Source organism: Capra hircus, chromosome 12 (assembly GCF_001704415.2).
Source record: "Capra hircus breed San Clemente chromosome 12, ASM170441v1, whole genome shotgun sequence".
NCBI lineage: Eukaryota > Metazoa > Chordata > Mammalia > Artiodactyla > Bovidae > Capra > Capra hircus.
The window spans coordinates 42,825,454-42,844,099 of NC_030819.1; the positions used below are offsets into that span (position 1 = coordinate 42,825,454).

The 18,646-nt window shown below is 36.3% G+C and overlaps 1 pseudogene; it reads right to left on the reverse strand.

The window, feature by feature from the left end:
- Positions 13,002-18,221, reverse strand: LOC102177537 (annotated as a pseudogene).

Consider the following 18,646-nt stretch of genomic DNA (forward strand, 5'->3'; position numbering starts at 1 on the left):
GGGACAAGGATGTCTCAGGTCAAACCTCTCTGCTGACAGACTAGCTTGTGTGACAGGATTATCCACACTGCTGCCACTACCACATGATTGTTTACCTTAACCGTAAACAGCACAGAGAGTTGTTTACCTTAACCATAAACAGCACAGAGAGTTTTGGAGTATTTTGAGAGTCTTAATTAGCATAGGCCTTTTTCTTCTTGTTGAGTCAATGATTGCTGCCAGGCCTCCATATCCTTAGGCACCTGGGAATATATTAATCAATGTATTTGGAATATAGAAAAGGAAATATAGTAGTTTTTGATGTTAGCAATACTAGACTTCTTGAGTTAATGGATTTTCTCTTTGGTAATAGATCACTGTACTTTGTTATAAATCACTGTGTCCTTGCTATGTAAAAATGTAACTATATCATATCTTAAGACTAAATAGATCTTAAGGGGAGCATTGGTGAAAGGATTTTCATTTGTTGGGCTGATGTTTGCTGCTAAATCTCCATGTTCCCTACCCTTATAATGAATATATCTAGCATATAGGAAAAAATAAGTATTAAACTTTAAGCATATTGGAGAAATAAGTATTAACCTTTAAAACTAATCATGTTATCCTTGGGTTAAATAAATTCCTTTCTTGATTGTAACTCACTACACCCTCACCCTATAAGAATGTAACTTTATTTGGAGGGTGGTGCCTGGTTTAAGAAAAAACACCCTTGGAAGAAATAGGTTTTTTGGTTATCAGAAAGAAAGGATCATAAAATGTCAGCAGGTCTCACTCATGGCCAGAAGATGATGTACCTTTTTTATACATTTATGTGAAGCACCTGATTTTGATAAAGGTCAGGACTGCTGACTCCCACATGACTCTGTATTCATCCCTATGTGTAACAAAAGGTATATAAGCAAACCCAAAAATAAAGAAATCAGATCAGTTTCCAGAAAGACTGATTCCCCCATGTCGCTTCTTTCTTGCTCCTGTTTTTCTGGCTGAATTCCCATCTGGAGCATGGATGTTATTCCACATAATCCAAGTTATTCACCCTCTTTTTCTCCACTAATCTTCCTACTACACTATCTGTTTCTAATCTCCCTCTATATCTGTAATTAAATAAGTTTTTTCCAGGATGCCAACTCCGTCCCCACCTTCGAATCACCCTGGATCCACCGGGGCTGGACCCCGGCAGATCTCCAGCACCTTCTGAGCCTTTAAATATTCTTTAAATGATAATATCAATAAATATATAGATATTATATTAGTTCTTATGGCAATCAAAAGACCTACAGGAATTAGTAATAAAGATTAGTTAGGTGAACATGAGTCAGAACTAAGTTAGGTATATTACAGTAACTTCAGTGAACTGGAGGGTACATCATCTCATTAAATGACACAGCAACTGCCTGGTTCTAGAGGAATATCTCTGAAATATTTCCAGATTCCCTTTCTGTGAAATAATTTTTCTTGAGTATTTCTCATTAAAAAGATATGTTTTCATTGTTGTCACTCAATAGTGTCCTACTATGTGCAACCCCACAGATTAAAGTGCAAAAAACTTCCCTGTTCTTCACCATCTGCTGAAGCATGCTCAAATTCATGCCCATTGAGTTGATGATGACATCTAACCACATCATCCTCTGCTGCCTTTTTCTCCTCCTGCCCTCAGTCTTTCCCAACATCAGGGTCTTTTCCAGTGAGTCAGCTCTTCACATCAGGTGATTAAAGTATTTGAGCTGCAGCTTCAGCATCAGTCCTAAGGAATATTCAGGACTGATTTCCTTTAGGATTGACTTGTTTAATCTCTTTGCAGTCCAAGAGACTCTCAAGAGTCTTCTCCAATACTACAATTCATAAGCATCACTTCTTTGGTGCTCTTTACAATCCACCCTTCACATCCATACATGACTGCTGGAAAAATCATAGCTTTGACTTCATAAACCTTGTCAGCAAAGAGGTGTCTCTGCTTTTTAATATAATGTCTAGGTTTGTCATAGCTTTTCTTCTAAGGAGCAAGCGTCTTTTAATTTAATGGGTGCAATCATCGTATCTTGAGATTTTGATGTGAAAATAAATTATGTCATTGTTTCCATTGTTTTTCCCATCTATTTGCCATGATGTGATGGAATAAGATGCCATGATCTGTTTTTTGAATACCGAGTTTTAAGCCAGCTTTTTCACTCTCTTTTTTCACCTTCATCAAGATCCTCTTGCTTCCTCTTCATTTTCTGACATTAAGGTGGCATCTTCTGCATATCTGAGGTTACTGATATTTCTCCGTGCAATCTTTATTGTAGCTTGAGCTTCATCTAGCCTGGAATTTAATATGATGTGTTCTGCATATAAGTTAAATAAGCAAGGTGACAATATATAGACTTGAGGTGCTCCTTTCTCAATTTTGAACCAGCCCATTGTTTTATGTCCAGTTCTATCTGTTGCTTCTTGACCTGCATACAGATCTCTCAGGGGGCAAGTAAGGTGGTAGGGTATTCCCATCCTTTTAAGAATTCTCCACAGTTTGTTGTCATCCACATAGTCAAAGGCTTTGGTGTAGTCAAAGAAGCATAAATAGATGTCTTTCGGGAATAACCTTGCTTTTCTATGATCCAATGGATGCCAGCAATTTGACCTCTGCCTTTTTAAATTCTAACTTGTATATCTTGAAGTTCTCGGTTCATCTATTGTTGAAGCCTAGTTCGAAGGATTTTGAGCATTAACTTTCCAGCATGTGAAATAAGCACAACTGTGTGGTACTTAGATAATTATTTGGCATTACTTTCCTTTGGGATTGGAATAAAAACTGACCTTTTCCTGTCCTTTGGGCATTGCTAAGCTCTCCAAACTTGCTGGCATATTGACAGCATCATCTTTCAGGATTTGAAATAGCTCAGCGGAAATTCCATCAGGTCCACTAGCTTTATTTGTAGCAGTGCTTCCTAAGGTCCACTTGACTTCACATGCCAGGATGTGTGACTCTAGGTGACTGAACATGCAATTATGGTAATTATCCCAGCCATTAAGATCTTTTCTGCACAGTTCTTCTGTGTATTCTTGCTATCTCCTCTTAATATTGTCTGCTTCTGTTAGAACCAGACAGTTTCTATCCCTTAGTTGGACTGTGAAGAAGGCTGAGCGCTGAAGAATTGATGCCTTTTAACTGTGGTGTTGGAGAAGACTCTTGAGTGTCCCTTGGACTGCAAGGAGATCCAACCAGTCCATTCTGAAGGAGATCAGCCCTGGGATTTCTTTGGAAGGAATGATGCTAAAGCTGAAACTCCAGTACTTTGGCCACTTCATGTGAAGAGTTGACTCATTGGAAAAGACTCTGGTGCTGGGAGGGATTGCGGGCAGGAGGAGAAGGGGACAACAGAGGATGAGATGGCTGGATGGCATCACGGACTCAATGGACGTGAGTCTGAGTGAACTCCGGGAGTTGGTGATGGACAGGGAGGCCTGGAGTGCTGCAAATCATGGAGTCGCAAAGAGTCGGACACGACTGAGTGACTGAATTGAACTGAACTGAACTGACTGTACCCATCATTGCATGAAATGTTCCCTGCTGCTGTTGCTCATGCTGCTAAGTCACTTCAGTCATGTCCAACTCTGTGCGGCCCCATAGATGGCAGCCTACAGTCTCCTCTGCCCCTGGGATTCCCCAGGCAAGAATACCGAAGGGATATCTAGTCTTTCCCATTTTATTGTTTTCCTCTATTATTTTGCAGTATTCACTTAAGGAACCTTCCTCATCTCTCCTTGTTATTCTCGAGAACTCTGCATTCAGATGGATATGTCTTTCGTTTTCTCCTTTGCCTTTCCCTTTTCTTCTTTTCTCAGCTGTTTTAAGGCCTTCTCAGACAATAATTTTACCTTTGGGGCATTTCTTTTTCTTGGGAATGATTTTGGTCAGCCCCTCCTGTACAATATAACCTCTGTCCATAGTTCTCCAGGTATTCTGTCAGGTCTAATCACACACATTTATTTGTCACCATTACCGTATAATCATAAGGGATTTGATTTAGGTCATACTTGAATTGTCTAGTCATACTTGGTCATACATGCATGCAATCTCAAAAACGAGAGAATGATCTCTGTTCATTTCCAAGGCAAACCACTCAATAACACAGTAATCCAAGTCTATGCCCCAACCAGTAACACTGAAGAAGCTGAAGTTGAATGGTTCTATGAAAACCTACAAGACCTTTTAGAACTAACCCCAAAAAAGATGTCCTTTTCATTATAGGGGACTGGAATGCAAAAGTAGGAAGTCAAGAAACACCTGGGATAAAAGGCAAATTTGGCTTTGGAATATGGAATGAAGCAGGGAAAAAGCTAATAGAGTCTTGCCAAGATAATACACTGGTCATAGTAAACACCCTCTTCCAACAACACAGAGAAGACTCTAAACAGGAACATCACCAGATGGTCAACACTGAAATCAGATTGATTATATTCTTTGCACCAAGGATGGAGAAGCTCTATACAGTCAGCAAAAAAAAGACCTGGAGGTGACTGTGGCCAGATCATGAACTCCTTATTGCCAAATTCAGACTTATATTGTAGAAAGTAGGGAAAACCACTAGACCATTCAGGTATGACCTAAACTAAATCCCTTATGATTATACAGTGGAAGTGAGAAATAGATTTAAGAGACTAGATCTGATAGAGTGCTTGATGAACTATGGATGGAGGTTCATGACATTGTGCAGGAGACAGGGATCAAGACCATCTCTATGGAAAAGAAATGCAAAAAAGCAAAATGGCTGTCTGGGGAGGCCTTAAAAATAGCTGTGAAAGAAGAAAAGTGAAAAGCAAAGGAGAAAAGGAAAGATATAAGCATCTGAATGCAGAGTTCCAAAGAATAGCAAGAAGGATAAGAAAGACTTCCTCAGTGATCAATGGAAAGAAACAGAGTTAAACAACAGAATGGGAAAGACTAGTGATTTCTTCAAGACAATTAGAGATACCAGGGGAATATTTCATGCAAAGATGGGCTTGATAAAGGACAGAAATGGTATGGCCCTAGCAGAAGCAGAAGATATTAAGAAGAGGTGGCAAGAATACACAGAAGAACTGTACAAAAAAGATCTTCACGACCAAGATAATCACAATGGTGTGATCACTCATCTAGAGCCAGAAATCCTGGAATGTGAAGTCAAGTGGGCCTTAGAAAGCATCCCTATGAAAAAAGCTAGTGGAAGTAATAGAATGCCACATGAGCTATTTCAAATACTGGAAGATGATGCTGTGAAAATGCTGCACTCAATATGCCAGCAAATTGGGAAAACTCAGCAGTGACCACAGGACTGGAAAAGATCAATTATCATTCCAATCCCAAAGAAAGGAGATGCCAAAGAATGCTGAAACTACCGCACAATTTCACTCATCTCACATGCTAGTAAAGTAAGGCTCAAAATTCTCCAAGCCAGGCTTCAGCAATATGTGAACCGTGAACTTCCATATGTTCAAGTTGGTTTTAGACAAGTTAGAGGAACCAGAGATCAAATTGCCAACATCCGCTGGATCATGGATAAAGGAAGAGAGTTCCAGAAAAACGTCTGTTTCTGCTTTATTGACTATGCCAAAGCTTTTGACTGTGTGGATCACAATAAACTGTGGACAATTCTGAAAGAGACAGGAAAACTAGACCACCTGACCTGCCTCTTGAGAAACCTGTATGCAGGTAAGGAAGCAACAGTTAGAACTGAACATGGAACAACAGACTGGTTCCAAATAGGAAAGGGAGTACATCAAGGCTGTAAATTGTCACTCTGCTTATTTAACTTCTATGCAGAGTACATCATGAGAAACACTGGACTGGAAGAAGCACAGACTGGAATTAAGATTGCTGGGAGAAATATCAAGAACCTCAGATATGCAGATGACACCACCCTTATGGCAGAAAGAGAAGAGGAACTAAAAAGCCTCCTAATGAAAGTGGAAGAGGAGAGTGAAAAAGTTGGCTTAGAGCTCAACACTCAGAAAATGAAGATCATGGCATCTGGTTCCATCACTTCATGGGAAATAGATGGGGAAACAGTGGAAACAGTGTCAGAATTTATTTTTTTGGGCTCCAAAATCACTGCAGATGGTGATTACAGCCATGAAATTAAAAGATGCTTGCTCCTTGGAAGGAAAGTTATGACCTATCTAGGTAGCATATTGAAAAGCAGAGACGTTACTTTCCCAACAAAGTTCCCTCTAGTCAATGGTATGGTTTTTCCAGTTGTCAGGTATGGATGCGAGAGTCAGACTGTGAAGAAAGCTGAGTGCTGAAGAATTGATGCTTTTGAACTGTGGTGTTGGAGAAGACTCTTGAGAGTCCCTTGGACTGCAAGGAGATCCAACCAGTCCATTCTAAAAATCAGTATTGCGTGTTCATTGAAAGGACTGATACTAAATCTGAAACTCAAGTACTTCGGCCACCTCAGGCGAAGCATTGACTCATTGAAAAAGACCCTGATGTTGGGAGGGGTTGGGGGCAGGAGGAGAAGGGGACAGCAGAGGATGAGATGGCTAGATGGCATCCCCGACTCAATAGACGTGAGTCTGAGTGAATTCTGGGAGTTGGTGATGGACAGGGAGTGCTGCTGCTGCTGCTGCAAAGTCACTCCAGTTGTGTCAGACTCTGTGAGACCCCATAGATGGCAGTCTGCCAGGCTCCCCTGTCCCTGTGTTTCTCCAGGCACGAACACTGGAATGGGTTGACAGGGAAGCCTGTCGTTCTGCAATTCATGGGGTCACAAAGAGTCGGGCACAACTGAGTGATTTAACTGAACTGAATTGCCTAGTGATTTTCCCTACTTTCTTCAATTTAAGTCTGAATTTTGCAATAAGGGGTTTATGATCTGAGCTATAGTTGGCTCCTGGTCTTGTTTTTGTCATAGTATAGAGCGTCTTTATCTTCGGCTGCAAAGAATACAGTCAATATGTTTTCCATTTTTCCATTTGGTGATGTCCATGTATAGAGTCATCTCTTGTGATGTTAAAAGAGGGAGTTTGCTATGACCAGTGGGTTCTCTTGGTAATACTCTATTAGCCTTTGCCCTGCTTTATCTTCTATTCCAAGGTCAAACTTGCCTATTCTCCAGGCATCTTTTGACTTCCTAGTTTTGCATTCCAGTCTCCTATGATGAAAAAGGCATTTTTTTTTAAAAAATGCTAGTCTAGAAGGTCTTCTAGGTCTTCCTAGAACCATCCAACTTCATCTTCTTTGTCATTAGTAGTTGTGATAGACTTTTATTATTGTGTTATTGAATGATTTACCTTGGAAATGAACCAAGATCATTCTGTCATTTTTGAGATTGCCCCCAAGTGCTGCATTTTGGACTCTTTCATTGGCTATGAGGGCTACTCCATTTCTTCTCTGGATTCTTGCCCACAATAGAAGGTCTGAATTAAATTTGTCATATGAATTTAATTTGGTCATCTAATTAAATTCACCCATTCCCATCCATCTTAGTTTACTGATTCCTAAAATGTCAATTCACTCTTGTTATCTGCTGTTTGACCACTTCTTATTTACCTTGATTCATGGACCTAACATTCCAGCTTCCTATACAATTTTGTTTTTTACAGCATCAGGCTTTACATCCACCACTAGTCATTTCCATAACAATGTGTTGTTTGTGCTCTGGCTACTATATGAAATAATACATATACAGACTTTAATATTCCCTAGTACTCTACTCTACACGAGCCAGAGATTAATAGTGCCAGAGTTTATGCATACACATGCAAACACTTTTCATTAGAGTCTGGGTGAATTTGTTACCATTAACCCATATTTCTAGACAAAAATATATGGTTCAAAATGAGAACACAAAATGTTAATGAGACAACAGATGCAAATATAAAGCACCAGTAAATGAAAATTAGATAAACTGGACTTTATATTCAAACTTTTCTGCTCATCATGTCTCATGGTTGAAAAATCAGAAAGCAAGCCATAAATTGGACAAAATATTTGGAATAATGATGACTGTGAAAGAACCTGTGTCTTAAACAAATAAGTAACTTTTAAAATTCAATAAGAAAACAAACCACCAAGAAAAAATAAATGTAGTTTAAAAATTTACTTTACAAGAAAAAATATGTTAATGACAAGTATGCACAAGAAAATATGCTCAACATCATTAATCATAAAGGATATACTAATCAGTATTATATTTAGCCACACTGATAAACAGCCTTGTATCTACTAGAATGACTAAGAGACAAAAGGCTGGCTCTCATTTTCAAGAATGTTAAATTCTAGAGAACACAGATTAGAATAAGTTCCTTGAGAGGAAAACATAAGATGAAATCCTGAGCAGATACAGAAGGATTAATCTGTGGTAAATCTATTTTCCTTTTAATAGGAGAGAATAGGTACAATTCTACTTGAGGTAGAATAATAATGCTAGAGTTTTTGATGTGTATTTTCTAGAGGATCTATGAAACAGGCTTTTCATTTGGTAGTGAGACTTATCAAAGATAGTGGAGAAAGGAGACTTTAAAATTTGTTTACATTAGAAAGCAGGAATAAAGTGGAATTGCTGGGCAGTGTGTTCTTCATGTGCATTTGGGTGATTTTATATTGTAATAACCAGTAGAGGCAGAGAGGATGGAATATGGAGTCAGACCATAGTTAAATCCTATATTGGAAAAATCATACATGTGATCTTGGAAACAGGAAGATTTATTTGTGCTACTCTTTCTTCCTTTGTAAAATTAGGATACTGAAAGTAAGTTATTTGCAAAGATGAAGTGAGTTAATATATGTAAATATTTAATACTCTAAGTATACAGTGTTGCTCTTATGTTAACAATAGCAACACCTCTTTGTTCAACTGCTCAGGAACACAAGGAAATAGACAAGATATAGATGAGGAAATGACACATAGTTACATGTAATCAGAGTCGGAAATTTTCAGATCAGTGAACTGCTGCTAAATCACTTTAGTCATGTCTGACTCTGTGCAACCCCATGGACTGCAGCCACCCAGGTTCCTCTGTCCATGGGACTTTCCAGGCAAGACTACTGGAGTGGGTTGCCACAGTGTGAGTCAAAAGAGTAAAGAGCATTATCTATGAGTAAAGATTAAAGAACTAGAATCTATGCTGAATAACAAGAGAAGTGAAAATGTGAGGGGTAATAAGTGACTGAACTGAACTGAACTGAACAGTAGTGAAATAATGCTGGCTGAGTTCTAAGTTAGATTTCTACCTGAGTGGGTAAACAGGGAAATAAGGTAGCAGGTGGACAGAGTGTGTTAACTTGGATAGTTAAGATTTCTGAACCAATATATTTTCAAATCATAACTATTTTAAGATATGATAATGGGAATGGAGACTGATGTGATTTGGGGAAATGGTTTTGGAAATAAAAAGATCCAAGGGACTGTGTGGTCCATTTTTAGACTAACCTTTATGTGCAGTTTGAGGTTATACAGAAGAGTAAAAGGAGGCAGAAAACTACGATCTGAATTCTAAAAGACTTAAAATCTGAACCAGGACAAATAAAAAGTCTGAATATGAAACACCACATAGGATAGAACGTGGTATTCCATATCATATGCTTCACTGAAACTAAATATTTTATAGGAGGAAACAAGATAAAAGTTTTAGAAGTGCAGTGAGAATGAGGAAACCTACACTAGCTCCATCTTGGCTGGTGCCTAAAAACCTGAGATATTTACCAAAGAGGGCACTATCACTGGGGTCTATCTAAGACAAAAGGAACTCTCAGAAAAGAGGTTAAAAATGCAGAAAGTTTGATAAAATGTTCAAGATAATAGGGAATGATTTAGGGCCAGGATATATTAGAGAATCTGTAGAGCATAACAATGTAAATCAAAGTGAGGAAGGATGAACCTGTAAGCCTGAGATTTGTGGCCTTAAATATAGCCTAGCATATGGTTTGAGGTCTGATAGTCTCTTCAAGATAAACAGGTTCTCATCTCTAAGAAGATATTTGGAACATCCATGCCACTATCTATCCTGTAGTTAATGACTATCTGCTGGCCTGGATTAAGGGCAATCATGGTTGGAGCATTAGGCTTTCAGATGACCTTTAAGTAGCCACCCTTTCTGGAAACAACTATAAGGAAAGACCTAGAAATGAATAACAAAGAAATGAAGTTCATATACACTAAAGTTTGAGTGTCAAAATGCACCCGTTTTTTTTTCATTTCCTCTGGCAGGTGCATGGGGATGACCCAGAGAGATGTTGTGGGGAGGGAGGTGGGAGGGGGGTTCATGTTTGGGAACGCATGTAAGAATTTAAGATTTTAAAATTAAAAAAAAAATAAATAAATAAAAAATAAAAAATAAAAAAAAAAACAAACATACAATTTCAATTGATGTCTAACAATAATATGAAAACTTAAAAAAGTACACTTATATATATCTAATATTTTATTCATTTGTGAAGATGAAAGATCATAGATGTATGAAGAGGGATATTGACATAAGTTGTTTTAACTCATTTCTTACTTATATAGTTTCTCATTTGCAGAGTGTGCTATAAATATTAACCAAAACATCTTTGTAGCAGTGCCAGTCTTCAGTTTAGCATATGAATTCAAAGGGGAGAGACTGAAATTTTGAGCAGAGTGTCCTGTGTCTTCAATTTAAGCTGAATGCCTGCTGATTTTACTGTGAGGCAATAATGACAGCGTCCTCACTGAGAAGAATCACTGATAACTGTGTCCCCTCCATGAGCACTGCCCTTCCTGACCTCACCATCAAAGAGTAGTTTATTCTTACTAAACACTAGAGCAGGGAGTTTTTGGAATAAAGACTGTTTTCTGTGAAAAATTATATATAAGAATTCATGTACAGACAATAAAGTCACATAACCATAAATCCCTAGAACACCATGCTGGACATTCTCTTGCATACAGGTGTCTTCCACATATTTTAAGGTAAAAACAATGATAAAAGTTTTGCATTTCTTCCCTGTCCCAATTGACTGTAAGTCATTTGAAAACTGTCTACAAATGTTGCTTCTAAATGTTCTCCAAGGCTGAATTATTTTGTTTAAATGGGGGCAGTGTAAGTTCCAAAGAACAGTGCCAAATTGTTTATCAGGGAGATACTCTCTTAAGGGATAAAGTAAGAGTCTTTCTCTTACTTTAGGGGGTGTGGAATCTTAAAATCAGGGAACATGTCTCTTTTCACTTTTTGCACTTAAATGTATCTGTTTTACTTAGTAGAATGCTAATTAGAGGTGTTTAACAAATGGCGTGCTGCAGTCTGTGGGGTTGCCACAAAGAGTTGGAAGGACTGAGTGACTGAACTGAACTGAACTGACAAATGTATCTTGACTCTTTTGCAGATGTGGCAGCATCTAGAGAAAGGAAAGTCTTTTCCCCCTATATTTTTTTTCTTATATTCCTATTACCCAACATGGGACAAGAATCAGAATGAAATATGACTTCAAAAAGAGAATCTATTAAATGTTTACCTTGCATTAAGTGCTCAAAATCTATAATGATTAAAATCAAGGAATAGCAACAGCCCCATAGCAGTTTGTAACCTAGTGTTCTGCAAGTATCTATTCAGTTCAGTTCAGTTCAGTTGCTCAGTCGTTCCGACTCTTTGCGACCCCATGAATTGCGGCACTCCAGGCCTCCCTGTCCATCATCAACTCCTGGAGTTCACTCAGACTCACGTCCATCGAGTCGTTGATGCCATCCAGCCATCTCATCCTATGTCGTCCCCTTCTCCTCCTGCCCCCAATCCCTCCCAGCATCAGAGTCTTCTCCAATGAGTCAACTCTTTGCATGAGGTGGCCAAAGTACTGGAGTTTCAGCTTTAGCATCATTCCTTCCAAAGAAATCCCAGGGCTGATCTCCTTCAGAATGGACTAGTTGGATCTTCTTGCAGTCCAAGGGACTCTCAAGAGTCTTCTCCAACACCACAGTTCAAAAGCATCAATTCTTGAGCGCTCAGCCTTCTTCACAGTCCAACTCTCACATCCATACATGACCACAGGAAAAACCATAGCCTTGACTACCGACCTTAGTAGGCAAAGTAATGTCTCTGCTTTTGAATATACTGTCTAGGTTGGTCATAACTTTTTTTCCAAGAAGTAAGCGTCTTTTAATTTCATGGCTGCAATAAATCCATAAATCCAAGTGACTTCGTTTCTGCAGAATTGATTTTTTAATTCACTTAAAATGTGATTCACTTAGATCACTTGTCAACATTTAGACACCACCTGAAAATTCCATTTCTTCCCTAGTTTCCATTGAACAGGGACTGTTGCACAGATTCACATTCTAAACTCCACAAGCTCTTTTATGAGTTTAAAGACTTTTATTTTCTCATTCCCTTTTCTCCTATTAATGCATTTATTAGAGGTCATGGCACCCTCTCAGGAAGCAAAAGGAAGAAGACAATAATTGAGAGGAAAAAAAAAAAAAGACAGTGGGAAGTCAGTGAACATTCATTAATTGTTATATTATCACATATTTGAAAAATTCTTATTATTTTATTGGCCTCAGCTAGATTATAGGAATAAACATAAAGCTGAATATTCTTTCACAAGACATATATTTTCATAATGTTTATGGATACAAAGCTTTATATTTCACTATATTGTTCATAATTCTAAGAGAAAGTTGATTCCTTACACTGTTCACCAAATGACTCTGAAAGTATGAGGCAAACATCTAGTCCATTCAGTGTCACATGTTTTAATCAATATTTTTTTTTCCATTCTAAAATAATATTTACCACCAATAGATCTGTACAATTTAAGTAAACCTAAAGAACCACTGGGCTTCCCTGGTGGCTCACATCGTAAAGAATCTGCCCGTTTTTTCTTTTTTTTTCTTTTCAATTTTCAGGGTTTGATTTGGTTTCTAGGACCAGCTACTGAGCACTGCTCATTTCTAGGCTTCTGACTCCAACCCCACCAATATTATTTTGCCTTCAAAAGTTTTAATTTTCTTTCTGGAATGTCAATGATATTCATGATTTGCTGGTTACAACTTCAAGTCACACTTCTGCTTTATTTATTATTATTATTATGTATTTTTCCAGCTAGCATATTTGCTGTCTTTCCCCTGAAGAATCTGAGTCCACTCCTCCAGGACCTTTGCCTCTTCCAGAAGTGCCTTTTCCTCCTCTTGAAGAGCACTGTTCTCCTCTCTCAGAGCCTTGTTCTCCTCATGGAGGGCCTGCTCCTCCTTCCACAGAGCCTGTTTTTCCAGCTCTAGCGCCAGACCTTCTTTCATCAGGGCCTCTTCCTCCATCTTGATCGCGTGCTTCTGATGCTGTAAGGGCCTTAATCTCCTCATGGAGAGACCTTACTTCTTCTTGAAGTGCTTTCATCGTTTTGGAAAGCTATCTCCTCTTCCCGGGGAGCCCTGACCTGAGCCTCCAGAGCTCGATTCTGTTGCCAATAAGACTATTTTTTTGTGTTCAAGGCATTCATCTCTTCCCCAGGTGATTTTTGGCTTTCTGAAATAGTGCTGTTAAACTTACAGAGCACCTGATTTTGCTGTCTCAGAGATTGGTTTTCCTCACAAATTAAATGGTTGACCATTCAGAAGGCTTTTTTTTTCTTGCCCAGGGGCTTTTTTTTTTGCCAGAGGGACTTGTTGTCTTTTAAGAGAGCCTTGTTTTCATTCCTAGACACCTTATTGTCTGAAGATTTTTTCCCACCTCGTGAGATGTATGTTTGAGCTTGTTTGGATCTTGGGTGCAAGAGAGGAAAACAAACGCAGTATTTTACATCTGTTTGATTCAAAGACAAACATTGTTTCTTACTGTTTTATCTGAGCAGAATATGTAAATTCCCAACTGGCTGGGCTTAGCCAAAGGTGAACTAATGGTATTTGGAACAAAAGTGTCCTAGATTTGTTGAGAATGTGTTTGTATAGCGTTGGCTCTTGGTTGACTTGCCAAAGCAGTAAACCCAGCAGGGATTTAACAAGGCTCAGTCAAGCCCACTGCAGGAAAATTAGATAAATAAGCAAACAGAGAAATTATGAGCAAAAGTCAATAAATTATTAGGTTGATATAAAAAATGAAAAGGTTTAAATTTCAACACAAAAATTACAAACTAATAATTCTAAATTACATATCCAATCTATAAATAGATGTTAGATCAAGGTTAATCTATTGAAGTTGTCTGTATTAATGTAAGCTAAATTCTGAGCTAAAATATGTAAAGTCAACTATTAACCTTTAACTAATGTATTCGTTGTTGTTTAGTCCTTAATTTGTGTCTGACGCTTCTGTGACCCCATTGACTGTAACCCAGAAGACTCCTCTGTCCAAGGGATTTCCCAGGCAAAAATACTGGCATGGGTTGTCATTTCCTTTTCCAAGGAATCTTCCCTAACTAAGGATTGAACCCATGTCTCCGGCTTAGCAGAGGATTCTTCACTGCTGAGCCATCTAGGAAGTCCAATATATTCAATATTTGAAATTAAATCACCAGCTATTAATGTGAAAAATACCATATGCTTAAAAAAATTATTTCATTGTAAGAAAGTATTTTTAAAGAAGTTATTCACTATAATTTTTACTATGTTTACTTATGTATTTAGTAGTAGTATTACATATTTTAAAAAATATTCAGTCTTATATTTCTGTGGTCTCTGGATTCCCTGCAAGCCTAATTCCTCTTAGTACTGGAAAATATCTAGGCAAGATTTTATGTCATCTATAGTGATGTCATATGTGATATACCAGGTGCTATATATACTGTTTTGTTGTTTTAATATATTTTTTAAGAAAAAATGTAACTTAAAAGTAATGCTATATTTGATATCTTTCATACTTTCATAGATAAATTTATTTCATCTAATTTCATTTAATCTTTCACCACTAATATCTTTCATCTAATTTATTAAAATGAATTTATAAGATTGATTTTTGTTATAAGTGAAACAACTTCTAATGACTTCATAACCTAGGAATTAACAAATACTGGTAAATACTGTACAATTAAAGGTGAAAATACTTTAAATGATTTTAATATTGATGAAACAATAATACACTGGATATCAGTATTAAATAACTTTGTAAACTACACCAAAAAACTAATACTAACTAGCAACATTTAAATTCCAGTAATGTTATCTAAGTTAATTTTTTATTTTATAAAAGATATGTCCACTGTTGAAATATAAAATAAGAGTATTTTTATAATTTTTAAAATTTAAATCTTTTATGAGATATTTAAATATTGAAATCTTTCCATATTCCATAGATATCACAATGTTTTAGTTACCTATACTTATAAATTTAAAATTGGTTTAAGGTATAAACATGAAAATAGGATGTATAATAGCATGCTCAAACCAAAACCACTCACCTTCATAAAGATTTGCTAATTTATTCATCATGTGAGATTTCCTACCAGCTATTTACATTATATCTGTCTAACATAATTAGAAAAGTATTTTTTTCACACATACATAACTCTCTAAGTTAATATAGTAAAAAACCTAATGGCATGAAATGAAAGTTAAAGTAAAATTAAGATTTATGAGAAAATTTTCAACCTCTTCATTTTTAACTTTATGAGAGTGAAATATCTTTTTGATCATTTCATTTGTAATTGACTGAGAAACTATTTTGTGCAACTATGTACTGGCTTCTCTTTATGCCAGTGTTCTTAGTCTAGCTGTTTTGCTTCTGCTACTATGGTAGCTGATGATTCAAAAAATTTTTCAAAGATAAAAAATCCTGGGCATTCTGCATTGGAACTTTGTATTCTTGAAATTGAAGGAAAAACTAGGAATTAAGAAAATCTCTGTTGTCCTCGATCTATTGAATAAATTGAATTTATAATTTAAAACTTTAACTCAAATAAACTACATACCTAGATAGTTTCAAAAAAGATTCTTTTAAATATTTAAGAAAGAAAATATATTATTTCTAGGAACTCTTTCAGATGAGAGGAAAAAAGAACAACTTGTTGTTTTGAAGCCACATTACTTTACGTAAAATCCTGGTGAGGATATTACATGAAAGAAAAACTATAGTCTGAACTGTCTCATAAACATAGATGCAAAAACCTAAACAAAAGATTAGTAAACCAACTCCAACAATACATAACAATACTTAAAATACACCACTGCCAAACTGGGTTCAATTCATGAATGCAAGATTGAGTTAACATTGGGAAATCAATTAATGTAATTCATTACATTAATTTGTTCTGTTAAGAACAAAGGAGAAAATTTTCATCTCCTGCCAAGATGAGAAAAACAGTTTCAGTATATTCAGAAAGAAAACATTTTATAAAACAAAAATCAACACAGTTTTATTATTAAAACAAAAACCACACTAAAGAAACCTTCACTGACAATGTTTTAACATGCTAAGAGCACAAAAAAACTTCTTTAATTTAATTATGAGTACTAAAAACACCTAGAGAAACATAGCAGATGATGGCATACAAATAGATCACAAATATACAAGGCTGCCCACAATCATCACTTTTATTCTTCCTTATCCTGGAAGTTTTTATTATTGCAAGAAAAAAGTGTTTAAGAATTAGAAAAACATAAGGCTCTTAGGATTTGCATGTAATATTTCAAATATTTATAAAAAATGCTACATTATTATAATAAAATAATTAATCTACAACTAGCTTATTAAAATTGAGTATAGTTTAGTAAGATTATTGATATAAGGTCAATCTAAAATTATCTTTATTTACATATATTTAGCTAATGACTGGAAAATGAATTTTATAATTATATTAATACATTATATACATTGGCAGTAAAACCACACAGAAATGAATTTTTGCCAGACTGCTATATGGAAAAGTATAAACATTACTGAGAGAAACTGTTTTATTTTTAGTTTGTTAAGTTGCGACCCTGTTAGGGGAAGCACACTGACTGACACCACCCAGCATGGCCAGGCTTTCTAGTAACCATTCGCATGAGTTGTTTTACTACGGGAGGTCCTGGTAAGGAATACGGAACTAATAAGCCACCACCAACCAGAAGAGTTCGGGAAAGGTGGAAAGGAACACCGCATGTCTGTCCACCTCCCCAAATCCCTCTTGCTAATGTCTATTTTGGCTGAGTGATGCCTATGCCACCAGGAAGGATTCTGAGTCAGAATAATTCATCAAAGACAACCCAGAAATTAATCCAATAACCATAAAACCTGAGACTGCAAGCCACATGGCAGAGCAGTTCTCCTGGGTTCACTTACCCTGCTGCTTTCCACCCCGGTGCCTTCTTCCAATAAAGTCTCTTGCTTTGTCAGTACGTGTCTCCTCAGACAATTCTTTTCTGAGTGTAGGACAAGAGCCCACTCATTGGCGGGGAGGCCTTCCTACAACAACCCCATGGCTCATAGTTTGCCTGGTTTTTCTGTCCATGGGATTTCCCAGGCAAGAATAGTGGAGTAGGTTTCAAGCGAGAAATTAGCGAGCTATAAATAGCAGGAAGTATAGACCATGTTTATGATTGGAAGGTACAATATTGGAAAGATGTTAAATTTCATCAAATTGATTTACATATTCAATGAATTCTCTGGAAAATAATCACTGCAGTTTGTATAGGTACGCATATGTATTTCTATTGAAATGCCAGGAAAAGATATGACAATTTTAAAAAATATCAGCTTTTTGAAAAGCTATAGTAAATTAAACAGTGTTGTGTTAATTTGAAGGTAGATAAGATGGATAGATATCTGCAACAGAGCAGATGTACATATTCAAGGACACTTGCTACTTGGAACAAAACTGAGAAATCTCTCCAACAACAAAAGCAAGTGAAACAAACAATATACCTCATATGATTTTATTTACATAAAGTGCAAAATCATGTGATAATATATAATATTACGTCAGAATAAAGCAAGTTTCTTAGAGTTAAGGATGTGCTAATGATAGTATATATGATTTACTCAAAATATTAATGTAAAAAGGCAATAGGAGAAAATATTCACACAAAAATGGATATATTTTTGAGTTTGGTTATTTTTATAGAAGTCTACCATTTAATAGCAGTGTTATCTTGGGCAAGTTACATTTTTCACTCTCCTTTTCATCAACTATAAAACAAAGAATACCTGATCATTTTCATATGTGCATACAATGAATAGACGTACACATAAGAAACATGCAAGATTGTCTGGCCCATGGCAAGTGTGAGTCACCACTACCACCATCATCATTGTCATTATTATAATTATTTTAAAATTTTACTTATATTGAAAAGCGCTTTCTAGCATACCTTTACATTTGTATCAAAAATCACTGGCATGGTTGCTCCAGTACTTTGCTTGAAAAATTCTTGGTCAGATTATTGTTTCCATTATTGGAAAATATATTATTTCTGATATCTTCAGATAAATCATAAATTTCAAGGTGGTCTTGAATTTAATATCATTAAAAATTAAGTTGAAGAAAATAAAACAAGGAAAATGGCTCTTTGACTATTTATTATTAATATTAGAAGATGTAGACTTCATTAAAGGAAAACAAATGTCATGTTTAATAACCATTTTAGAAAGAAAAGTTTTCAAGTTTTATAAGCTTTTTCTAAATATCCATTAATTGATTTGTAGATGAATTTTCTGATTTATTTTTAATTAACTTATTGACTAGGGCCATATTCTGTATAGTAATGTAAGAACAGTGCCCATATAATTGTAGATTATTGGGTAGAACAAATATAGTAAAGATTCA